The sequence below is a fragment of the Oncorhynchus keta genome, unplaced genomic scaffold (assembly GCF_023373465.1).
Source record: "Oncorhynchus keta strain PuntledgeMale-10-30-2019 unplaced genomic scaffold, Oket_V2 Un_contig_1853_pilon_pilon, whole genome shotgun sequence".
NCBI classification, from domain to species: Eukaryota; Metazoa; Chordata; class Actinopteri; order Salmoniformes; family Salmonidae; genus Oncorhynchus; species Oncorhynchus keta.
In genome coordinates, this window is record NW_026280972.1 from 233,290 (window position 1) to 260,375 (window position 27,086).

The following is a 27,086-nucleotide window of genomic DNA, read 5'->3' on the forward strand; positions in this document are numbered from 1 at the left end:
TGCCGGGAGTGGAATTCTTTGGGGGAGGAGTGTAATTCCGGAGCTTTAGACTCGGATACGGACCATTCTCTCCGCACAGACTTACATGTCAGTCATTTAGCAGCTGCTCTTATCCAGAGCGACTTAAGTGTGTTCAACTAAGGTAAGGGAGCTACCTAGTAAAAGCGTGCGCGACAGGGGAGCCTAAAAAACGATTTAATGCTTCCTATAATTCAGCATCAGTGCAAAGTACATAGAGTCTGTGGTGTGTGTGCTTGCGTGCGTGTGTGTGCAGACAGGCGCATTGCCGCGAATGTTCAATTGTATCCAATTACAGCACATGCAGCGATACGGAAGGAATAACTCTTTCTTTGTGACAGCTAGATGTGATTATTCCATACGCAACGCCTCGCTAATTCTGAGGAAAAAAACATCGTTCCTTGTAGGAAAATCTCTCCAATGAGGGATATCTGAGGATGTATCTCTCAATAAGGGCTTAGCCTCTATCTCTCTCTCGCGCTTTCTTTCTGTCCCTCCCCTCCTCCTACCTCCTGTCTTACCCCCATCCCCCTCTCTCTCTCTCTCTCTAACAGCCTGTCAGTCAGCAGCAGCTGTAGGGTCTGTCAAGGTGTCCGCTGACGGCCCTGTGTCTAAGGCAGTCGCAGCCTCTGCATCAAAAAGACAGCCGTGTGTGTGCCAAAGGTGAATAGGCTTCTACTGGATCATCCCATCTTTCTCTTGCTCTCTTTCTGGGTGTGATGGTGATGTGTCCTCTATGTCTGATGGTGGAGTGTGTGTGATGGCTGTGCGGTAGCGTGGGGAGCTGCAGTTTGATGATATTAAATATTAAAAGGCTCCATGAATAATGGAGTCTGACAGCTCGTCCCCAGTGTCTGCCTGGCTCTGCTGCCGCACACACACACGGATGAGTGTGCGCTGTTCTACAAAGGCCACTCCCTGGTCTTTCTCTTCCTCTCCCTTTGTCCTGCTCTCTCTTCCTCTCTCTGTTATTGCTCCTGTCTTTTCTCCATCCATTCTCTGTTCCCTCCCCTCTCCAGAGACCATCCGTCCCTCTCAACCCCCTGTTCCCCCAGGGGCTCCCTGTCCTCCTGAGTCTAGTCAGGGTAGGGTGAGCAGCCCGTCTGTGTCAACCTCTCACACACCATCTCTCTCTCTCTCTCTCTGACTCACACACACACATACACACACACACACACACACTCTTGCCTTATCTGTTCACTGTCAACCGTTGTCTGCACCATGTGAGAAAACATACACACAAACATTTAGAAACACACAGGTAGTCTCATAACACATTCTCTCTGCTTTCAGTCCTCATCTATTGGTTGAGCTCTGCTGTCAGTCCTCATCTATTGGTTGAGCTCTGCTGTCAGTCCTCATCTATTGGTTGAGCTCTGCTGTCAGTCCTCATCTATTGGTTGAGCTCTGCTGTCAGTCCTCATCTGTTGGTTGAGCTCTGCTGTCAGTCCTCATCTATTGGTTGAGCTCTGCTGTCAGTCCTCATCTGTTGGTTGAGCTCTGCTGTCAGTCCTCATCTGTTGGTTGAGCTCTGCTGTCAGTCCTCATCTATTGGTTGAGCTCTGCTGTCAGTCCTCATCTATTGGTTGAGCTCTGCTGTCAGTCCTCATCTATTGGTTGAGCTCTGCTATCAGTCCTCATCTGTTGGTTGAGCTCTGCTGTCAGTCCTCATCTATTGGTTGAGCTCTGCTGTCAGTCCTCATCTATTGGTTGAGCTCTGCTGTCAGTCCTCATCTATTGGTTGAGCTCTGCTGTCAGTCCTCATCTGTTGGTTGAGCTCTGCTGTCAGTCCTCATCTATTGGTTGAGCTCTGCTGTCAGTCCTCATCTATTGGTTGAGCTCTGCTGTCAGTCCTCATCTATTGGTTGAGCTCTGCTGTCAGTCCTCATCTGTTGGTTGAGCTCTGCTGTCAGTCCTCATCTATTGGTTGAGCTCTGCTGTCAGTCCTCATCTATTGGTTGAGCTCTGATATCAGTCCTCATCTGTTGGTTGAGCTCTGCTGTCAGTCCTCATCTGTTGGTTGAGCTCTGCTATCAGTCCTCATCTATTGGTTGAGCTCTGCTATCAGTCCTCATCTATTGGTTGAGCTCTGCTATCAGTCCTCATCTATTGGTTGAGCTCTGCTATCAGTCCTCATCTATTGGTTGAGCTCTGCTATCAGTCCTCATCTATTGGTTGAGCTCTGCTATCAGTCCTCATCTATTGGTTGAGCTCTGCTATCAGTCCTCATCTATTGGTTGAGCTCTGCTGTCAGTCCTCATCTATTGGTTGAGCTCTGCTGTCAGTCCTCATCTGTTGGTTGAGCTCTGCTGTCAGTCCTCATCTATTGGTTGAGCTCTGCTGTCAGTCCTCATCTGTTGGTTGAGCTCTGCTGTCAGTCCTCATCTATTGGTTGAGCTCTGCTGTCAGTCCTCATCTGTTGGTTGAGCTCTGCTGTCAGTCCTCATCTATTGGTTGAGCTCTGCTGTCAGTCCTCATCTGTTGGTTGAGCTCTGCTGTCAGTCCTCATCTGTTGGTTGAGCTCTGCTATCAGTCCTCATCTATTGGTTGAGCTCTGCTATCAGTCCTCATCTATTGGTTGAGCTCTTCTATCAGTCCTCATCTATTGGTTGAGCTCTGCTATCAGTCTTCATTACTCTGTCAACATCTTAACAAGAACCAAAGTGTTATGCGCTCAAGTATGACAGGTCGTGAACAATGTGAGAAAAATGAAAGCTTTTCTATTTACAACAAATATACAGTCCAATTCTAAATGTTCCTTTATGCACTGCTCAAAAAAATAAAGGAAACACTAAAATAACACATCCTAGATCTGAATTAATGAAATATTCTTATTAAATACTTTTTTCTTTACATAGTTGAATGTGCTGACAACAAAATCACACAAAAATGATCAATGGAAATCAAATTTATCAACCCATCGAGGTCTGGATATGGAGTCACACTCAAAATTAAAGTTGAAAACCACACTACAGGCTGATCCAACTTTGATGTAATGTCCTTAAAACAAGTCAAAATGAGGCTCAGTAGTGTGTGTGGCCTCCACGTGCCTGTATGACCTCCCCACAAGGTCTCCTGAGGGATCTCTTCCCAGACCTGGACTAAAGCATCCGCCAACTCCTGGACAGTCTGTGGTGCAACGTGGCGTTGGTGGATGGAACGAGACATGATGTCCCAGATGTGCTCAATTGGATTCAGGTCTGGGGAACGGCCAGTTCATAGCATCAATGCCTTCCTCTTGCAGGAACTGCTGACACACTCCAGCCACATGAGGTCTAGCATTGTCTTGCATTAGGAGGAACCCAGGGCCAACCTCACCAGCATATGGTCTCACAAGGGGTCTGAGGATCTCATCTCGGTACCTAATGGCAGTCAGGCTACCTCTGGCGAGCACATGGAGGGCTGTGCGGCCCCCCAAAGAAATGCCACCCCACACCATGACTGACCCACCGACAAACCGGTCATGCTGGAGGATGTTGCAGAACGTTCTCCACGACGTCTCCACAGACTGTCACGTCTGTCACATGTGCTCAGTGTGAACCTGCTTTCATCTGTGAAGAGCACAGGGCGCCAGTGGCGAATTTGCCAATCTTGGTGTTCTCTGGCAAATGCCAAACGTCCTGCACGGTGTTGGGCTGTAAGCACAACCCCCACCTGTGGACGTCGGGCCCTCATACTACCCTCATGGAGTCTGTTTCTGACCGTTTGAGCAGACACATGCACATTTGTGGCCTGCTGGAGGTCATTTTGCAGGGCTCTGGCAGTGCTCCTCCTGCTCCTCCTTGCACAAAGGCGGAGGTAGCGGTCCTGCTGCTGGGTTGTTGCCCTCCTACGGCCTCCTCCACGTCTCCTGATGTACTGGCCTGTCTCCTGGTAGCGCCTCCATGCTCTGGACACTACGCTGACAGACACAGCAAACCTTCTTGCCACAGCTCGCATTGATGTGTCATCCTGGATGAGCTGCACTACCTGAGCCACTTGTGTGGGTTGTAGACTCCGTCTCATGCAACCACTATAGTGAAAGCACCACCAGCATTCAAAAGTGACCAAAACATCAGCCAGGAAGCATAGGAATTGAGAAGTGGTCTGTGGTTATCACCTGCAGACCCACTCCTTTATTGGGGGTGTCTTGCTAATTGCCTATAATATCCACCTGTTGTCTATTCGATTTGCACAACAGCATGTGAAATTTATTGTCAATCAGTGTTGCTTCCTAAGTGGACAGTTTGATTTCACAGAAGTGTGATTGACTTGGAGTTACATTGTGTTGTTTAAGTGTTCCCTTTATTTTTTTGAGCAGTGTATAAACCTTGGTCTAACTAGCATAATGTGAGGGATGGGTCTCTGTTAGAGGTGTAGATGGTTGGCAGTAACTACTTTTGCCAGTTTGAGATGTAGGTTACGGATGTTAAACATGGACGGTGAATAGAGAAAGAGAGCGAGTTGAAGAGAGGGAGGTAAAGAAAGAGACAGTTAAATTAGGCAGATTCATATGTTGCTGAGGAGGAATGGACGAGTATTAGACCTTCCAGATTCACAAACTTCAGCTCTCTCTCTCTCCCTCTCTCCTCTTCTTCTTCTCCGCATAATCTGATTCCACAGCCACACCGCCGGGGTAATCTCTCAGAGACAATTTCCCAGCAGCCCCCCTCTCCTCTCCTCTCCCTCCCCTCCCCCCACCACCCCTCTCTTTTGTCAGAGAAAGAGAGAGCCAGGCTGCATAACAAAGTGCTGTGTTTACCAGGCTGCCTGCTTATCGGAGGATCTCTGGGCAGAAACACACCATGATATTAGACTGGCTGCATAACAAAGTGCTGTGTTTACCAGGCTGCCTGCTTATCAGCGGATCTCTGGGCAGAAAGACACCATGATATTAGACTGGCTGCATAACAAAGTGCTGTGTTTACCAGGCTGCCTGCTTATCAGCGGATCTCTGGGCAGAAAGACACCATGATATTAGACTGGCTGCACAACAAAGTGCTGTGTTTACCAGGCTGCCTGCTTATCAGCGGATATCTGGGCAGAAAGACACCATGATATTAGACTGGCTGCACACGGAGAGGGTGCTCCTGTCCCACTGATGAGTGGCAAGGGGTGTGTGTGTGTGTGTGTGTGTGTGTGTGTGTGTGTGTGTGTGTGTGTGTGTGAGAGAGAGAGATGGAACAGCGACCTGACGCCAGCCAGCGCCTGTCCTCATTATCCTCTGGAGGCATAGCAACCGCCAGCGCCATGTTAATGCAAGTCACGCCCGACACACACACACACACACACACACACACACACACACACCACAACCCCAGAATACGTAAACATGCACATTGACACACACATACACGCTCCCTCTCCAGGACCCCAGAGTAAGCTATGCACGCATGCATACGCACAGGTGTTTGGTCTGGGCTTGATGAGCCCCCTGAGGATATGCAGCGGAGGGGGGGTTGTGAAACCTCAGTCCAGCGGCAGAGCCCTTTGATCCCCTCTTACCTCTGTCCTCTCTCAGCCCATGTTAACCCCTACACTGCTCATTGGGTTCTGCACATGCTGCTGACCTCTGTCCTCTCTCAGCCCATGTTAACACCTACACTGCTCATTGGGTACTGCACATGCTGCTGACCTCTGTCCTCTCTCAGCCCATGTTAACACCTACACTGCTCATTGGGTACTGCACATGCTGCTGACCTCTGTCCTCTCTCAGCCCATGTTAACACCTACACTGCTCATTGGGTTCTGCACATGCTGCTGACCTCTGTCCTCTCTCAGCCCATGTTAACACCTACACTGCTCATTGGGTACTGCACATGCTGCTGACCTCTGTCCTCTCTCAGCCCATGTTAACCCCTACACTGCTCATTGGGTTCTGCACATGCTGCTGACCTCTGTCCTCTCTCAGCCCATGTTAACACCTACACTGCTTATTGGGTTCTGCACATGCTGCTGACCTCTGTCCTCTCTCAGCCCATGTTAACCCCTACACTGCTCATTGGGTTCTGCACATGCTGCTGACCTCATTCCTCTCTCAGCCCATGTTAACCCCTACACTGCTCATTGGGTACTGCACATGCTGCTGACCTCATTCCTCTCTCAGCCCATGTTAACCCCTACACTGCTCATTGGGTTCTGCACATGCTGCTGACCTCTGTCCTCTCTCAGCCCATGTTAACCCCTACACTGCTCATTGGGTTCTGCACATGCTGCTGACCTCATTCCTCTCTCAGCCCATGTTAACCCCTACACTGCTTATTGGGTTCTGCACATGCTGCTGACCTCTGTCCTCTCTCAGCCCATGTTAAACCCTACACTGCCTCATTGTCCCTCTCTCAACTCATGCTGCTGACCTCTGTCCTCTCTCAGCCCATGTTAACCCTACACTGCTCATTGGTTCTGCACATGCTGCTGACCTCATTCCTCTCTCAGCCCATGTTAACCCCTACACTGCTCATTGGGTTCTGCACATGCTGCTGACCTCATTCCTCTCTCAGCCCATGTTGTGTCCCCCTACACTGCTCATTGGGTTCTCTCAACATGCTGCTGACCTCATTCCTCTCTCAGCCCATGTTAACCCCTACACTGCTCATTGGGTTCTGCACATGCTGCTGACCTCTGTCCTCTCTCAGCCCATGTTAACACGTTCTCCTCTCTCCTACACTGCTCATTGGGTTCTGCACATGCTGCTGACCTCTGTCCTCTCTCAGCCCATGTTCCTCCCTACACTGCTCATTGGGTTCTGCACATGCTGCTGACCTCTGTCCTCTCTCAGCCCATGTTAACCCCTACACTGCTCATTGGGTTCTGCACATGCTGCTGACCTCATTCCTCTCTCAGCCCATGTTAACCCCTACACTGCTTATTGGGTTCTGCACATGCTGCTGACCTCATTCCTCTCTCAGCCCATGTTAACCCCTACACTGCTCATTGGGTTCTGCACATGCTGCTGACCTCATTCCTCTCTCAGCCCATGTTAACCCCTACACTGCTCATTGGGTTCTGCACATGCTGCTGACCTCATTCCTCTCTCAGCCCATGTTAACCCCTACACTGCTCATTGGGTTCTGCACATGCTGCTGACCTCTGTCCTCTCTCAGCCCATGTTAACCCCTACACTGCTCATTGGGTTCTGCACTGCAGCTGACCTCTGCTCCAGCCTCTCCAACCTATTGTGTGTGTGTTTGTGTATCGGGGGAGATGGATAAAAGCAGAAGACATTTCCATCTCGTGTGAAAGAGTAAAGTATATCTTAAAACCCACCTGACCTCATGTGTCCTCTCTCTCAACTCAACCCACCTGACCTCATGTCTCCTCTCTCTCAACTCAACCCACCTGACCTCATGTCTCCTCTCTCTCAACTCAACCCACCTGACCTCATGTGTCCTCTCTCTCAACTCTATACACCTGACCTCATGTCTCCTCTCTCTCAACTCTATACACCTGACCTCATGTCTCCTCTCTCTCAACTCTATACACCTGACCTCATGTGTCCTCTCTCTCAACTCAACCCACCTGACCTCATGTGTCCTCTCTCTCAACTCTACCCACCTGACCTCATGTCTCCTCTCTCTCAACTCTATACACCTGACCTCATGTCTCCTCTCTCTCAACTCTATACACCTGACCTCACGTTTCCTCTCTCTCAACTCAACCCACCTGACCTCATGTCTCCTCACTCTCCTCTCTATACACCTGACCTCACGTCTCCTCTCTCTCAACTCTATACACCTGACCTCTCTATACACCTGACCTAATGTGTCCTCTCTCTCAACTCAACCCACCTGACCTAATGTGTCCTCTCTCTCAACTCAACCCACCTGACCTCATGTCTCCTCTCTCTCAACTCTATACACCTGAACTCATGTCTCCTCTCTCTCAACTCAACCCACCTGACCTCATGTGTCCTCTCTCTCAACTCAACCCACCTGACCTCATGTGTCCTCTCTCTCAACTCAACCCACCTGACCTCATGTGTCCTCTCTCTCAACTCAACCCACCTGACCTCATGTGTCCTCTCTCTCAACTCTATACACCTGACCTCATGTCTCCTCTCTCTCAACTCTATACACCTGACCTCATGTGTCCTCTCTCTCAACTCTATACACCTGACCTCATGTCTCCTCTCTCTCAACTTTATACACCTGACCTCATGTGTCCTCTTTCTCAACTCAACCCACCTGACCTCATGTCTCCTCTCTCTCAACTCTATACACCTGACCTCATGTCTCCTCTCTCTCAACTCAACCCACCTGACCTCATGTGTCCTCTCTCTCAACTCTATACACCTGACCTCATGTCTCCTCTCTCTCAACTCTATACACCTGACCTCATGTCTCCTCTCTCTCAACTCAACCCACCTGACCTCATGTCTCCTCTCTCTCAACTCAACCCACCTGACCTCATGTCTCCTCTCTCTCAACTCTATACACCTGACCTCATGTCTCCTCTCTCTCAACTCTATCCACCTGACCTCACGTCTCCTCCTAGCCAGCTCACACCCTCCTGACCTCACGTCTCCTCCTAGCCAGCTCACACCCTACCTCTCCTCCAAGCCAGCTCACACCCTACCTCTCCTCCTAGCCAGCTCACACCCTACCTCTCCTCCTAGCCAGCTCACACCCTACCTCTCCTCCTAGCCAGCTCACACCCTACCTCTCCTCCTAGCCAGCTCACACCCTACCTCTCCTCCTAGCCAGCTCACACCCTACCTCTCCTCCTAGCCAGCTCACACCCTACCTCTCCTCCTAGCCAGCTCACACCCTACCTCCCACTCCTTCGCCCCTAAACCTCCACCCTCCTTTTACGAGCTGTTATGACTTGGAAATGCATTCCCCCCCTCTTTCCCCCCGGGGAAACAAGCCAGCGCACTGCGCTGCCATGAGCACAGCAAAAGAAAACAATCAATATGACTGTCAGACAAGAGTGATGTGGAGGAAGGGAAGGAGAGAAGAAGGGGGGTCCTGCCTGCCTGCCTCCCTAGCTGTCTTCCTGTCTCCCTGCCTGCCCCCTAGCTGACTCCCTGCCTGCCTGACTTCCTGCCTCCCTCCCTGCCTGCCAGCACTCATAGCCTCTCCCTGGGCTGTCCGCCAGCCTGCCTGGCGCGTCGCTGTGTGAGCCGTTAGCGCCGGGTGCTATCGGGGGCTCAAGCCGGGCCGCCACTCAAGAAGGCAGCGCAGCACTGCCAGGGGTTTATGGCCGTGGGCCGCGGGCCAAACCGAAGCGCCTGGAAAACTTTACCGCTGAGGTACCTCTGTGTGGAGACACGTTCTCTCATTACTCCCATCAGAGTGGTGTTTCTCCTCTCTCCTGATTCTTAGCTCCACGTTCAACCTAGAAGAATTTCTCATGACTGTAGCTTTTAATGTGTCCATTTTTTTGGAATAGTAAGGTACTGTCTGTATTGTCATGGTAACACAGACTTTCACTGAAATCCAGCAATGGTCTCAATGGGAGATTTGACTGACGAACATTCGAGCTATGTGTGTTAATATTCGGAGTTTGTGTGTTTGTAAAGTCTTGTCATAACGCATCACCACAGTCCCCTGTTGATAGATGTCGAGCCTCGGAGAGCCTCCTATGTTTTCCCATCCTCCATTTAGAGGCTGTGCACACACACACACACACACACACACACACACACACACACACACACACACACACACACACACACACACACACTGACCACCCATCCTGTTATGTTCTGATCCACACACACTTCCCCTGTGATTACGTGTGGTTTGATTTAACAGCAACAACAGACGGTCGGATCAGCCCTCTGCAGAGCCGTGAAAACACTGCTGCTGCCTGTTTCTCGCTTCCTTCCCTCTCTCGGTCTCTCTCTTCCTTTCTCCTTCCTTCCCTCTCTCGGTCTCTCTCTTCCTTTCTCCTTCCTTCCCTCTCTCGGTCTCTCTCTTCCTTTCTCCTTCCTTCCCTCTCTCGGTCTCTCTCTTCCTTTCTCCTTCCTTCCCTCTCTCGGTCTCTCTCTTCCTTTCTCCTTCCTTCCCTCTCTCGGTCTCTCTCTTCCTTTCTCCTTCCTTCCCTCTCTCGGTCTCTCTCTTCCTTTCTCCTTCCTTCCCTCTCTCGGTCTCTCTCTTCCTTTCTCCTTCCTTCCCTCTCTCGGTCTCTCTCTTCCTTTCTCCTTCCTTCCCTCTCTCGGTCTCTCTCTTCCTTTCTCCTTCCTTCCCTCTCTCGGTCTCTCTCTTCCTTTCTCCTTCCTTCCCTCTCGGTCTCTCTCTTCCTTTCTCCTTCCTTCCCTCTCTCGGTCTCTCTCTTCCTTTCTCCCTCCATCTCTCCTCTCTCTTTTGTTCTCTATCACTCTCTCTCCTTCTCTCTCTAGTTCTGTCACTCTCTCCCTCTCTCTCTCCCTCTCTCTCTCTCTGTCTCTCTCTCTTCCCCTCCGCCTCCGCAGCCTTGGAAAATAAATATAGAGAGATGTTATTTATTTGTTGACACAAAGAGCTGTTTCCACACTGCACATAGACAGACAGGCAGGCAGACTCACAGGCAGACAGACATACCCACAAACAGACTCACAGGCAGACAGGCAGAGAGACAGACAGAGTGGGCTGACTGGCTGGGCTGCCTGGCTAGCGTGCCTATCCTGTGACTCAGCCACCAGAGAAACAAGTGTGTGCGTGTTGGGGAGGGGCAGAGAGGCCAGCCAAACCCCTATGTCTTGCAGCCCAAGGAGAGAGAGAGAAGGGAAGAGGACAGAAGTTGCAAGGCCCAAGCAGAGAGAGAGACGGGAAGAGGACAGAAGTTGCAAGGCCCAAGCAGAGAGAGAGACGGGAGGAGGACGGAAGTTGCAAGGCCCAAGCAGAGAGAGAGAAGGGAGGAGGACGGACGTTGCAGCCCAAGTAGAGAGAGAGAAGGGAGGAGGACGGTAGTTGCAAGGCCCAAGCAGAGAGAGAGAGAAGGGAGGAGGATGGTAGTTGCAAGGCCCAAGCAGAGAGAGAGAGAAGGGAGGAGGACGGTAGTTGCAGCCCAAGCAGAGAGAGAGAAGGGAGGAGGATGGTAGTTGCAGCCCAAGCAGAGAGAGAGAAGGGAGGAGGATGGTAGTTGCAAGGCCCAAGCAGAGAGAGAGAAGGGAGGAGGACAGACGTTGCAAGACCCAAGTAGAGAGAGAGAAGGGAGGAGGACGGTAGTTGCAAGGCCCAAGCAGAGAGAGAAAAGGGAGGACGGAAGTTGCAAGACCCAAGCAGAGAGAGAGAAGGGAGGACAGAAGTTGCAAGACCCAAGCAGAGAGAGAAGGGAGGAGGACGGAAGTTGCAAGACCCAAGCAGAGAGAGAGAAGGGAGGAGGATGGCAGTTGCAGCCCAAGCAGAGAGAGAGAAGGGAGGAGGATGGTAGTTGCAAGGCCCAAGCAGAGAGAGAGAAGGGAGGAGGACGGAAGTTGCAAGGCCCAAACAGAAAGAGAGAAGGGAGGAGGACGGAAGTTGCAAGACCCAAGCAGAGAGAGAGAAGGGAGGAGGACGGAAGTTGCAAGACCCAAGCAGCGAGAGAGGAGGACGGAAGTTGCAAGACCCAAGCAGAGAGAGAGAAGGGAGGAGGATGGTAGTTGCAAGGCCCAAGCAGAGAGAGAAGGGAGGAGGACGGAAGTTGCAAGACCCAAGCAGAGAGAGAGAAGGGAGGACGGAAGTTGCAAGACCCAAGCAGAGAGAGAGAAGGGAGGACAGAAGTTGCAAGACCCAAGCAGAGAGAGAAGGGAGGAGGACGGAAGTTGCAAGACCCAAGCAGAGAGAGAGAAGGGAGGAGGATGGCAGTTGCAGCCCAAGCAGAGAGAGAGAAGGGAGGAGGATGGTAGTTGCAAGGCCCAAGCAGAGAGAGAGAAGGGAGGAGGACGGAAGTTGCAAGGCCCAAACAGAAAGAGAGAAGGGAGGAGGACGGAAGTTGCAAGACCCAAGCAGAGAGAGAGAAGGGAGGAGGACGGAAGTTGCAAGACCCAAGCAGCGAGAGAGGAGGACGGAAGTTGCAAGACCCAAGCAGAGAGAGAGAAGGGAGGAGGATGGTAGTTGCAATGCCCAAGCAGAGAGAGAGAAGGGAGTTGGACAGAAGTTGCAGCCCAAGCAGAGAGAGAGAAGGGAGGAGGACGGAAGTTGCAAGACCCAAGCAGAGAGAGAGAAGGGAGGAGGACGGAAGTTGCAAGACCCAAGCAGAGAGAGAGAAGGGAGGAGGATGGTAGTTGCAGCCCAAGCAGAGAGAGAGAAGGGAGGAGGATGGTAGTTCCAGCCCAAGCAGAGAGAGAAGGGAGGAGGACGGAAGTTGCAAGACCCAAGCAGAGAGAGAGAAGGGAAGAGGACGGAAGTTGCAAGACCCAAGTAGAGAGAGAGAAGGGAGGATGATGGTAGTTGCAGCCCAAGCAGAGGGAGAGAAGGGAGGAGGACGGAAGTTGCAAGGCCCAAGCAGAGAGAGAGAAGGGAGGAGGACGGAAGTTGCAAGGCCCAAGCAGAGAGAGAGAAGGGAGGAGGACGGAAGTTGCAAGGCCCAAGCAGAGAGAGAGAAGGGAGGACGGAAGTTGCAAGGCCCAAGCAGAGAGAGAAAAGGGAGGAGGATGGTAGTTCCAGCCCAAGCAGAGAGAGAGAAGGGAGGAGGATGGTAGTTGCAAGGACCAAGCAGAGAGAGAGAAGGGAGGAGGACGGAAGTTGCAAGACCCAAGCAGAGAGAGAGAAGGGAGGAGGACTGTAGTTGCAGCCCAAGCAGAGAGAGAGAAGGGAGGAGGACGGTAGTTGCAAGGCCCAAGCAGAGAGAGAGAAGGGAGGAGGACGGTAAGTTGCAAGGCCCAAGCAGAGAGAGAAGGGAGGACGGAAGTTGCAAGACCCAAGCAGAGAGAGAAGGGAGGAGGACGGAAGTTGCAAGACCCAAGCAGAGAGAGAGAAGGGAGGAGGACGGTAGTTGCAAGGCCCAAGCAGAGAGAGAGAAGGGAGGAGGACAGAAGTTGCAGCCAAGCAGAGAGAGAGAAGGGAGGAGGACGGAAGTTGCAGCCAAGCAGAGAGAGAGAAGGGAGGAGGACGGAAGTTGCAAGCTTTGTGCCCCTGTGTGCAGTACAGCACAGAAGAGGAAAACCACCACAAATGAGTCGCGAAAGACCTGGAAAATCTGTCTTCCTCTCTCGTCTGGCTGCCTCTTTGTTTTCCTTTTATCTGCCCTCTCTCTCTTCTTTGCCTTCTCTCTGTCTGCTCTCTCTCTCTCCTTCTTTCTCTGTGCTGCTCTGTCCTTGGCTAGTGAGCGTGTGTGTGTGTGTGTGTGTGTGTGTGTGTGTGTGTGTGTGTGTGTGTGTGTGTGTGTGTGTGTGTGTGTGTGTGTGTGTGTGTGTATTAGTGTGATGGTCACAGGGCGGTGTTCCGCTCCTTGCCTCTCTCTCTCTCTCTCTCTCTCTCTCTCTCTTTTCTCTCTCTCTCTCTCTCTCTCTCTCTCTCTCTCTCTCTCTCTCTCTCTCTCTCTCTCTCTCTCTCTCTCTCTCTCTCTCTCTCTCTCTCTCTCTCTCTCTCTCTCTCTCTTCGCTGCTCCTCCATTTTGTCACGGAGCTCCACTCCTCTCAGTGAAAATCGCTGCTTCACAGCAACATTTTAGAGGCGGTAGTTGCTCCCTCACCCGCCCGTCCCAACTGACACATTCTTGGCTCAGCGTTTGGCAGTGTGTGAATTGTGTTTATAAGGACACGATGTGTGTAGCGGTGATGGTGGTGGGTTCATCTCCTCCCCTCTTTCTCCCTCTCCGCCTTCTCCTCCCCCCGTTCACTCCTTTTCCCCCTTACTATGTGAAGGTCTGTGGGACAAAGTGAGGGAGCGCGGAGGCAGCGGTCAGCTTTGCGTAGGACAGCAGTGTTTGTCTCCAGAGAGACACGCCTGCTATTTTCTAACCTCTATGTACTCTCCATTTATATGGCCTACAGAGGATTCTGTCTGATATGTACGCTGGCGCGCGCACAAACTCACACACACACACACACACAAACGCAGATCAATGAGTCATCAGGACTGTATTCAGGCCAAGGCTGTCTCGTTGTATTCTGCTCAGACAGATGGAAGATGAGATGGAAGGAGGATGATTTGAAAAGTTTGCCAGGATATTCCCTTTGTGGACACCTGCGTCGATTGAAGAACAGTTGAACACGACCATAGTATCCACCATTTTGGTTCAGTCTCTCACCGGCTTCTGCTTCGTTTCTGAATGGCTGTTGATGGATGATAAAGGGATGTTTTGATTTATCTGAGGGATGTGACCTCATCTTCTAACTTTATGATACCATCCTCTCTGTATTCAATACAAGCTAGATGTCCACTCTGTTCTTGTCAATTACAACATCTATTTATTTCGAAAATCTTAAACACCTGCATGTCTCAACTTGTGTAACAGGGTGCATTGCCCTGAAACAGGAATATAGCATACTATTACCATGTTATTGCCACTTCCTTCCATGCTGTAAAGTAAAGTGCTACCACATATAGCTATTTGTCAGCTTAGAAAACAGCAACAACAATAACTACCTCCCACATCTCATTTCATCAGGTTCTACCCTGGCTCTATCCAAACCCCTCAGTTAGTCCTACCCTGGCTCTATCCAAACCCCTCAGTTAGTCCTACCCTGGCTCTATCCAAACTCCTCTGTTAGTCCTACCCTGGCTCTATCCAAACCCCTCTGTTAGTCCTACCCTGACTCTATCCAAACCCCTCAGTTAGTCCTACCCTGACTCTATCCAAACTCCTCTGTTAGTCCTACCCTGGCTCTATCCAAACCCCTCTGTTAGTCCTACCCTGACTCTATCCAAACCCCTCAGTTAGTCCTACCCTGGCTCTATCCAAACTCCTCTGTTAGTCCTACCCTGGCTCTATCCAAACTCCTCTGTTAGTCCTACCCTGGCTCTATCCAAACCAATCTGTTAGTCCTACCCTGACTATCCAAACCAATCTGTTAGTCCTACCCTGGCTCTATCCAAACCTCTCTGTTAGTCCTACCCTGACTCTATCCAAACTCCTCTGTTAGTCCTACCCTGGCTCTATCCAAACTCCTCTGTTAGTCCTACACTGGCTCTATCCAAACCCCTCTGTTAGTCCTACCCTGACTCTATCCAAACCCCTCTGTTAGTCCTACCCTGACTCTATCCAAACCTCTCTGTTAGTCCTACCCTGACTCTATCCAAACCCCTCTGTTAGTCCTACCCTGGCTCTATCCAAACCTCTCTGTTAGTCCTACCCTGGTTCTATCCATATCCTCAATCATAGAATCCTACTGCTGGCCAGAAAAACAGATCGATACAGCCCACTGTGGACTTTGCAAAAGAGAGGAGCGTCTATGTGTGTGCAGCAGATGCCTCCTGAGCTTGTACTTACTCCGCTAAAGAGCAGCATGTGTGTGCGTGCCTGCATGTTTACGTGCCTGCCTGCGCAGACCATAGCGGAGTGGCTCAGTGCAGAGCAGCACGGCTCCAAGGCGTTTGCAAACTAACAGACGATTAGCACTACGAAGCAACACAAAGAGACCTTGCTCATTATTCTGTTCGGACTGCTACATCACCGCCTCCGGGTAGCAAGCAGCACACACACACACACACACACACACACACACACACACTCACACACACACACACACACACACACACACACACACACACACACACACACACACACACACACACACACACACACACACACACACACACACACACACACACACACACACACACACACTTTTACTGCTGCCTCGCCCCAGGTAGAGATCGGAGCACTCCACAAAATGATCATAATCACCTACCTCACTCCCCCCACACACCCGCATGCAGTAACACGAGCAGGAACCAGGTGGTTCGTGCCTTGAATGCTGATTTGTTGACAGCCGTGGTATATCCGACACCCGTATACCACGGGTATGACAAAACATGTATTTTTACTGCTCTAATTATGTTGGTAACCAGTTTATAATAGCAATAAGGCACCTCAGAGGTTTGTGGTTTATGGCCAATATACCACGGTTAAGGGCTGTGTCCAGGCACTCTGCTTTGTATACAGCCTTTAGACGTTGTATATTGGCCATATACCACACCCCCCTGGGCATTATTGCTTAAATATATCACCACACAACGCAACACATGTCTGCAACCAATTCGAGACAAGGAATCAGTCGTCGCTGAAAGCCTCGTTTTCTGCACATCTCAAAAAACATTGATGACTAAAAGGGGAAACAGAGAGTAACGCTTTTACCCAGACACATTCACAAACATCACTCTCTCCCTCTCCCTCGCTCTCCTTCTCTCTCCCCACCTCTCTCTCGCTCTCTCTCTCTCTCTGATTGCAGTTCTCTCCCGTGGAGACAAAACGAGGGCTGATTGCTAGGGGCGCTGAATAGAAGGAAGACCCATTTACGCAGCGCAAACAGCATCTATAATGGATGTGGAAGGGAAGGGGAGAGAGAGAACGCCTTCAGAGCCAAGGTTTGTGAACGCACCCCAAAAAATGGAAGCAGAGAGAGAGAGAGAGAGAGAAAGAAAGAGATCAATCAAATTGTATTTGTCACATGAGCGGGATACGAAGGGGGTAAACTTTACTGGGAAATGCTTACTTACAAGTCCTTCCCAATGATGCAGAGTAAAAAATACAATAACAAAAATAACAAATAATAACACAAGAGGAATAAAATACACAACAATGGATCAATGTGGAGCTGTATACGGATAGTACCAGTACCAGATCAATGTGGAGCTGTATACAGGGAGTACCAGTACCAGATTAATGTGGAGCTGTATACAGGGAGTACCAGTACCAGATCAATGTGGAGCTGAATACAGGGAGTACCAGTACCAGATCAATGTGGAGCTATATACAGGGAGTACCAGTACCAGATCAATGTGGAGCTATATACAGATAGTACCAGTACCAGATCAATGTGGAGCTGTATACAGGGAGTACCAGTACCAGATCAATGTGGAGCTATATACAGATAGTACCAGTACCAGATCAATGTGGAGCTATATACAGATAGTACCAGTACCAGATCAATGTGGAGCTATATACAGATAGTACCAGTACCAAATCAATGTGGAGCTATATACAGATAGTACCAGTACCAGATCAATGTGGAGCTGTATACAGATAGTACCAGTACCAGATCAATGTGGAGCTATATACAGGGAGTACCAGTACCAGATCAATGTGGAGCTATATACAGGGAGTACCAGTACCAGATCAATGTGGAGCTATATACAGGGAGTACCAGTACCAGATCAATGTGGAGCTATATACAGGGAGTACCAGTACCAGATCAATGTGGAGCTATATACAGGGAGTACCAGTACCAGATCAATGTGGAGCTGTATAAAGGGAGTACCAGTACCAGATCAATGTGGAGCTATAAACAGGTCAGGGACAAAGCTGTGGAGAAGTACAGAACAGGGTTGGGTTCTAAAAAAATATACAAAACTTTGATCATCCCACAGAGCACCATTTAAAAATGGAAAGAATATGCCACCACAACAAACCTGCCAAGAGAGGGCCGCCCACCAAAACTCACAGACCAGGCAAGGAGGGCATTAATCAGAGAGGCAACAAAGAGACCAAAGACAACCCTGAAGGAGCTGCAAAGCTCCACAGCAGAGATTGTAGTATCTATCCATCGGACCACTTTAAGCAGTACACTCCACAGAGCTGGGCTTTATGGAAGAGTGGCCAGAAAAAAACCATTGCTTAAAGTAAAAAATAAGCAAACACGTTTGGTGTTCGCCAAAAGGCATGGAAGAAAGAACTCTGGTCAGATGAGACTAAAATTGAGCTTTTTAGCCATCAAGGAAAACGCTATGTCTGGCGCAAACCCAACACCTCTCATCACCCTGAGAATACCATACCCACAGTGAAGCATGGTGGTGGCAGCATCATGCTGCGGGGATGTTATTCATCGGCAGGGACTGGAAACTGGTCAGAATTGAAGGAATGATGGATGGCGCTAAATACAGGGACAATCTGGAGGGAGACCTGTTTCAGTCTTCCAGAGATTTGAGACTGGAACGGAGGTTCACCTTCCAGCAGGACAATGACCCTAAGCATACTGCTAAAGTAACACTCAAGTGGTTTAAGGGGAAACATATAAATGTCTTGGAATGGTCTAGTCAAAGCCCAGATCTCAATCCAATTGAGAATCTGTGGTATGACTTAAAGAATGCTGTACACCAGCGGAACCCATCCAACTTGAAGGAGCTGGAGCAGTTTTGCCTTGAAGAATGGGCAAAGATCCCAGTGGCTAGATGTGCCAAGCTGATAGAGACACACCCCAAGAGACTTGCAGCTGTAATTGCTGCAAAAGTTGACTCTAAAAAGTATTGACTTTGGGGGGTGAATAGTTATGCATGCTCAAGTTTTCCGTTTTTTTGTCTTATTTCTTGTTTGTTTCAAAATAAAAAACATTTTGCATCTTCAAAGTGGTAGGCATGTTGTGTAAATCAAATGATACAAACCCACAAAAATCTATTTTAATTCCAGGTCGTAAGGCAACAAAATAGGAGCAATGCCAAGGGGGTGAATACTTTCGCAATCCACTGTACGTACATGAAGGCAGGGTAAAGTAGCAGCAGCATATGATGCATGTAAAAGTCTATGTGTGTTTGTGTTAGTATACATGTGTGTATGTAAATGTATTTGGGTTTTTGTGTGAGATATTTTGTGCATACATGTTGTGTATAGTCATGTGATTGTGCATAGAGTCAATGCTGATAGTCCAGAGAGAGAGAGAGAGAGAGAGAGGGAGAGAGAGAGAGAGAGAAGAGAGAGAGAGAGAGGGAGAGAGAGAGAGAGAAGAGAGAGAGAGAGGGAGAGAGAGAGGGAGAGAGGGAGAGAGAGAGAGAAGCGAGAGAGAGAGAGAGAGAAGCGAGAGAGAGAGAGAGAAGCGAGAGAGAGAGAGAGAGAGAGAGGGAGAGCAATTTTCATCATAGGTACACTTCAACTATGACAGACAAAATGAGAAAACAAAATCCAGAAAATCACATTGCAGGATTTTTTATGAATTTATTTGCAAATTATGGTGGAAATAAGTATTTGGTCAATAACAAAAGTGTATCTCGATACTTTGTTATATACCCTTTGTTGGCAATGACAGAGGTCAAATGTTTTCTGTAAGTCTTCACAAGGTTTTCACACACTATTGCTGGTATTTTGGCCCATTCCACCATGCAGATCTCCTCTAGAGCAGTGATGTTTTGGGACTGTTGCTGGGGAACACGGACTTTCAACTCCCTCCAAAGATTTTCTATGGGGTTGAGATCTGGAGACTGGCTAGGCCACTCCAGGACCTTGATATGCTTCTTACGAAGCCACTCCTTCGTTGCCCAGGCGGTGTGTTTGGGATCATTGTCATGCTGAAAGACCCAGCCACGTTTCATCTTCAATGCCCTTGCTGATGGAAGGAGGTTTTCACTCAAAATCTCACGATACATGGCCCCATTCATTCTTTCCTTTACACGGATCAGTCGCCCTGGTCCCTTTGCAGAAAAACAGCACCAAACCATGATGTTTCCACCCCCATGCTTCACAGTAGGTATGGTGTTCTTTGGATGCAACTCATTATTCTTTGTCCTCCAAACACGACGAGTTGAGTTTTTACCAAAAAGTTATATTTTGGTTTCATCTGACCATATGACATTCTCCCAATCTTCTTCTGGATCATCCAAATGCTCTCTAGCAAACTTCAGACGGGCCTGGACATGCACTGGCGTAAGCAGGGGGACACGTCTGGCACTGCACTTATTGATGAAGCCAGTGACTGATGGTTTGTTTGAGGGCATAGCGGGATTTCATATAAGCGATTAGTGTCCTGCTCCTTGAAAGTATCAGCTCTAGCCTTTAGCTCAGTGCGGATGTTGCCATGGCTTCTCGTTGGGATATGTACGTACAGTCATTGTGGGGACAATGTCGACAATGCACTTATTGATGAAGCCGGTGACTGAGGAGGTGTACTCCTCAATGCCATTGGATGAATCCTGGAACATATTCCAGTCTGTGCTGGAAAACAGTCCTGTAGCGTAGCATCCGCATCATCTGACCACTTCGTATTGAACGAGTCACTGGTAATTCCTGCTTTAGTTTTAGCTTGTAAGCAGGATTCAGGAGGATATAATTATGGTCAGATTTGCCAAATGGAGGGCGAGGGAGAGCGTTGTATGCATCTCTCTATGTGGAGTAAAGGTGGTCTAGAGTTTTTTTTCCTCTGGTTGCACATGTGACATGCTGGTTTAAATGAGGTAAAATGGATTTAAGTTTGCCTGCAATAAATTCCCCATCCACTAGGAGTGCTGCTTCTGGATGAGCAGCATTTTCTTGTTTGCTTAAGGCCTTATACAGCTGTTCGAGTGTGGTCTTAGTGCCAGCATCGGTTTATGGTGGTAAATAGATAGAGTGGTCTACAGCTTATCATGAGGTATTCTACCTCAGGCAAGCAATACCTTGAGTTTTCTTTAATATTAGACATTGCTCATCAGCAGTTATTGACAAATGGACACAAACCCTCGTCTTACCAGACTTATCTGCTCTGTCCTGCCGATGCACGGAGAAGCCAGTCAGCTCTATATTATCCATGTCATCGTTTAGCCACGTCACATGAAACATAAGATATTACAGTTTTTAATGCCCCGTAGATAGGATAGTCTTAATCTTAGATCGTCCGGTTTGTTTTCAAATGATCGCACGTTGGCCAATAATACGTAGACTAGTGGTGATTCACCTACTCATCGGCAAATTCTTACAAGGCACCCCGCCCTCCTCCCCCTTTTTTTCAGTTTTCACACGGATGATGGGGATTTGGGCTTTGTCTCAACAAACAAGTATATCCTTCGCGTCAGACTCATTAAAGAAAAATCTTTGTCCGGTTCAAAGTGAGTAATCGCTGTCCTGGAAGCTCTTTTCGGTCATAAGAGACCGGAACAGCAACATTATGTACAAAATTAGTTACAATCATTGCGAAAAAAAAAGAAGCACAGTTGGTTCGGAGTCTCCTCCGGCGCCATTTAGAGCTTTTCTGCTACATTTACATACATTTTACGTATACATTTTACATACACATTTTGCATTCACAATTTACATACATGGTACTTTTTTTTACAGCAATCACATAACATTAATACATTACTGAACATAATAATAATAATCCCACCCCTCACCTACTCTCAGCCCATCCCACCTTTCACCGTAGACCTCAGCTCTTTAATCACACCCCTCACCTACTCTCAGCCCATCCCACCTTTCACCGTAGACCTCAGCTCTTTAATCACACCCCTCACCTACTCTCAGCCCATCCCACCTTTCACCGTAGACATCAGCTCTTTAATCCCACCCCTCACCTACTCTCAGCCCATCCCACCTTTCACCGTAGACCTCAGCTCTTTAATCCCACCCCTCACCTACTCTCAGCCCATCCCACCTTTCACCGTAGACATCAGCTCTTTAATCCCACCCCTCACCTTTCAGCCCATCCCACCTTTCCCGTAGACCTCAGCCTTTAATCACCCTCACCTACTCTCAGCCCATCCCACCTTTCACCGTAGACCTCAGCTCTTTAATCCCACCCCTCACCTACTCTCAGCCCATCCCACCTTTCACCGTAGACCTCAGCTCTTTAATCACACCCCTCACCTACTCTCAGCCCATCCCACCTTTCACCGTAGACCTCAGCTCTTTAATCCCACCCCTCACCTACTCTCAGCCCATCCCACCTTTCACCGTAGACCTCAGCTCTTTAATCACACCCCTCACCTACTCTCAGCCCATCCCACCTTTCACCGTAGACCTCAGCTCTTTAATCCCACCCCTCACCTACTCTCAGCCCATCCCACCTTTCACCGTAGACCTCAGCTCTTTAATCCCACCCTCACCTTTCAGCCCATCCCACCTTTCACCGTAGACCTCAGCTCTTTAATCCCACCCTCACCTACTCTCAGCCCATCCCACCTTTCACCGTAGACCTCAGCTCTTTAATCCCACCCCTCACCTACTCTCAGCCCATCCCACCTTTCACCGTAGACCTCAGCTCTTTAATCCCACCCCTCACCTACTCTCAGCCCATCCCACCTTTCACCGTAGACCTCAGCTCTTTAATCCCACCCTCACCTACTCTCAGCCCATCCCACCTTTCACCGTAGACCTCAGCTCTTTAATCCCACCCCTCACCTACTCTCAGCCCATCCCACCTTTCACCGTAGACCTCAGCTCTTTAATCCCACCCCTCACCTACTCTCAGCCCATCCCACCTTTCACCGTAGACCTCAGCTCTTTAATCCCACCCCTCACCTACTCTCAGCCCATCCCACCTTTCACCGTAGACCTCAGCTCTTTAATCCCACCCCTCACCTACTCTCAGCCCATCCCACCTTTCACCGTAGACCTCAGCTCTTTAACCCCACCCCTCACCTACTCTCAGCCCATCCCACCTTTCACCGTAGACCTCAGCTCTTTAACCCCACCCCTCACCTACTCTCAGCCCATCCCACCTTTCACCGTAGACCACCCTCGTTTGGTTTCCATGTGTCATATATTTTTCAATTGTTCTGTGATGTTTAACATACATTTTGAACCTTTCTATTCGTATAGTATCCACAGATTGTGAGCTAAAGATGGAAACCTTTCCTACCAGTATTATTATATTATTTATTGACTGCCTATGTCTTTCCAGATCACCCAACACTGCTGTTTGTAATGTTCATTTTAAGTGAATGTTGTGATTTTTAACCATTCCTGAACCTCTGACCAGAAACAAGCTACGTAGGGGCAATACCAGAATAAATGATCTAGTGATTCTGTTGCTTCACAGCTAAATCTACAGAGCTGAGATTGTTGTATGCCCCATATACGTGGCAAGAATTTAGAAGTTTTGAATCAAGTGTTTTTTGTATCAGTTTATAAACCATGTGCCATGGAATTGGTACATCGAAAATATCTTCCCATTTATTTTGCAACCTGTCAACATTTTTGTCCTCAAATGAAATTGATATATTTTTCCATTTATGCCAATTATTTTCATCCAATTTGTATCTTTAATTTATGGCTAAATGAGGCTAAATTAGATCTTAACTTGTTGTAGGCCTGTGGGCTATTTTGCGAGTATGAAACTATCAGTCAGAAAAGGTGAGGAATTTATTCCGCAATGATCTGGAAATGAAATAAATCATTTTAAGTAGATTCCTATTTCTATTTCTAATTCTAATTATTAATTATTATTTCTAATTATCTTAGAATGCATAGTGAGACTGACAGACAGACAAAGAGAGGGAGAAACAGACAAACAGACACAGACAGAAAGACAGACAGGCAGACATACGTTGGAGGCCAGCAGACCAGTCTCAGTAGATGACATCACTGGGCCAGTTTGGCAGAGCGGAGGAGACACTGATGGAGATGATTAGTGGGCAAAAGAGAACTAGACCAAAGGAACAAACTGTTGGGTTGAAAAGGAGGGACAGCACACTGCAACACACTGTGAAAAAGAAAGGTTCTTCGGTGGCCGTGAGGTTCTTGATAGAACCTATTCCTCAGTAAAACGTCCAATTATTACAACTGCTGAGAGGGTGACTTAAAGGGGGCATTCAGCAGTTTATACACATATTTTTGGACTGATAAATGAATTATATGTAACACCACCTGGTTACTCAACCCTGCTGCCCTATGTACATAGACATAGAATCACTGGTCACTTTAATAATGTTTATATACTGCTTTACTCATCTCATATTTATATACTGTACTCTATTCTACTGTATTTTAGTCTATGCCGCTCAGACATTGCTCATCCAAATCTTTATATATTCTTAATTCCATTCTTTAACTTCTAGATTTGTGTGCATTGTTGTGAATTGTTAGATAATTGTGCACTGTTGAAGCTAGAAACACAAGCATTTCGCTACACACACAATAACATCTGCTGAATATTTATTTTCTACCTTTATTTAAGAAGGTAAATCAGTTTTAAGAACAAATTCTAATTTTCAATGATGGCCTAGGAACAGTGGGTTAACTGCCTTGTTCAGGGGCAGAACAACAGATTTTTACCTTGTCAGCTTGGGGATTCAATCTTGCAACCTTTCGGTTACTAGTCCAATGCTCTAACCACTAGGCTACCTGCTGTGCCTGACCAATAAAATTTGATTTGATTTATGTACAAATTCATTCTTGAAAAATATACAGTCAGGTTCTAAATGATTGGCACCCTTACTAAAGACGAGCAAGATGAACAGCATGTATGTGGTTGTTTTCTGCATTTGCATACTTCTTTCAATGTAAAAACATAAATAAACACCACTAGTGTGCATGGCCAGAGGACTCTGTTTTCATGTCACCTGACCATAGCACTGGTTCCAAAACAAGTGCCAATGCCATTTAGTCAATTCCAGGAGTTTACATTGGTTGGATGACATGAAAATAGAGCTCTTTGGCCATTCACACCAGTGGTGGGTTTTGTGTGGAACCAAAGATCCACATGAATAAGAGAACCCTGTACCTACTGTACAATATAGTGGTGCATCTTTGATGTTATGGAGCTATTTTTCTTCCACTGGTCTTGGGGCCCTTGTTAAGGTCAATGAACTTTACCCAGTACCAGGACATTTTAGTCAAAAACCTGGTCGCCTCTGCCAGGAGGCTGAAACTTGTCCGATAGTGGATCTTACAGCAAGACAATAACCCCAAGCACACATCTAAATCCACAAAGAACTTAATTGAACACAAAATCAACATTTTGCAAAAGCCATCTCAGTCTCTGGACTTAAACCCCATTGAATCCCTGTGGTTTGAATTGAAGAGGGCCGTCCATAAGTACAGACAAAGGATATCAAGGATCTGGAAAGATTCTGCATGGAGGAATGGACTAAGATCCCTCCCAATGTGTTCTCTAATCTCATAAAACGTTTAAGGAAAAGGCTCAGTGCCTTTATCCTCGCAATGTGAGGTATTGAAAACAGCAGTGCCAATAATAATACTCGTTAAACTAAATCTATTTCTCTGAGCAATTGTATTAGTATAAACGCAGACAATACAGCTCAGTATTTGTATAATTTGTTTGTTAGTCTTTATGGAGGGTGCCAATCATTTCGGACCTGACCAACTTATGAATGCCTCATTAGCTTCATTCAACTGCCGTACCCCATCAGAACCCAAAATATAAGCTTGCTTTATTCCTTTGTTTGTAAACAAAGTAAACGTAAATTAACCCTGTAAAACCTCAACATGGTTAAAACTAATATTTTGATATGATATACAGTATGGTCAGTCCTTGCATCCATAGCTCTGAGAGTGGTTGTATTTCTCCAGCCCCGTCCCTGAGATTTATACCAAAAAACAGTGGTGGAGGGAAATGTTTTATTGTTTCAACTGCTGATTGTCCCTTTAAGAAGCAATCATTCCTGTTCTATCTATTTATTTAACTGTATGTTTTTGGCCAGATAGGTTGACTGAGAACCCCTTCCTGTTTACAGCAACGACCGGTGAGAGAGTTCCATGGCAGAGGAGAAAGTTTTCTATGTGAGGATCAGAGGGTATGTGAAACAACCATTTGACACCTATCCGTGGAAGGCCGAACCCAGCCCTCCCCACTGACGCAGCCCTGCATGGTGTATCTGGGCAGAGACAGGGAAACGCTGACATCCCCCATTCAACCAACATAAATCACCCAGCAGTGACATCACAGTAATAATGGCCCGAAGACCGAAGTGCCGTTTAATTATTTTTTTTAAATGTATTTTTATTTAACCAGGTAGGCTAGTTGAGAACAGGTTCTCATTTGCAACTGTGACCTGGCCAAGATAAAGCGTAGCAATTTGACACATACAACAACACAGAGTTACACATGGAATAAACAAAATAAAATAAAAAGTCTATATACAGTGAGTGCAAATGAGGTAAGTTAAGGAAATAAATAGGCCATGGTGGCAAAGTAATTACAATATAGCAATTAAACACTGGAATGGTAGATCGGCAGAAGATGAATGTGCAGGTAGAAATATTGGGGTGCAAAGGAGCAAAATAAAGAAAATAAATACCAGTATGGGGATGAGGTAGCTAGATGGGCTGTTTACAGATGGGCTATGTACAGGAGCAGTGATCTGTAAGCTGTTCTGACAGCTGGTGCTTATAGCTAGTGAGGGAGATGTGAATCTCCAGCTTCAGAGATTTTTGCAATTGGTTCCAGTCGTGGGCAGCAGAGAACTGGAAGGAAAGACGACCAAAGGAGGAATTGGCTTTGGGGGTGACCAGTGAGATATACCTGCTGGAGCGCGTGCTACGAGTGGGTGCCGCTATGGTGACCAGTGAGATATACCTGCTGGAGCGCGTGCTACGAGTGGGTGCTGCTATGGTGACCAGTGACCTGAGATAAGGCGGGGCTTTACCTAGCAGAGACTTGTAGATAACCTGTAGCCAGTGGGTTTGGCAACGAGTATGAAGCGAGGGCCAACCAACGAGAGCGTACAGGTCGCAATGGTGGGTAGTGTATGGGGCTTTGGTGACAAAACGGATGGCACTGTGATAGACTGCATCCAGTTTTTTGAGTAGAGTGTTGAATTATGTCTGTTATCTGTCCACAGATCGATCTACACATATAAGACATGAGGACACAATGCATGTCTGACTACCTCTGGAGGTGGGAAGGATAATCTGATCACAATCAGATCACAATGTGTCTTTTGATTGTCTACACTTGTCTAAAAACGTGGGCACAGTCAGAATGTGGACAACATCAGGACAAAGGACGCAAGTTAGAACCAGATATAAACAGCCAGACACACCATCAGGAAACCAGAGAGAGCGGTGAGCAATCGTCAGCCTCCGTCGCCGTAGCGGCTGGTAGCTCACTGCTAGGGACAGCGAACAGGGAGGGGAAGCGAGTGGCCGTCCGTCCCCGACGCACCATGGCAACGGAACAGCTTTAATTAGAGGAGAGAGAGAGAGAGAGAGAGAGAGAGAGAGAGAGAGAGAGAGAGAGAGAGAGAGAGAGAGAGAGAGAGAGAGAGAGAGAGAGAACACTGTGGGGATTCTGGACAGAGACTACGAGAGAGAGGCTATGCTTTGTAACCGGAGCGAGAAGCAAGGCAGTGGGCAGACAGTGTTGTTCCTGTGTTAGTGCT

The 27,086-nt window shown here is 48.0% G+C and overlaps 1 long non-coding RNA gene across 1 annotated transcript; it reads left to right on the top strand.

Annotated features, from left to right (window-relative positions):
* Positions 1–25,484, top strand: LOC127920177 (uncharacterized). The gene is made up of 3 exons (XR_008105340.1): positions 1–142; positions 16,295–16,430; positions 25,440–25,484. It is a non-coding gene; the product is annotated as an uncharacterized LOC127920177 (long non-coding RNA).
* Positions 25,485–27,086: the final 1,602 nt, after the last annotated feature.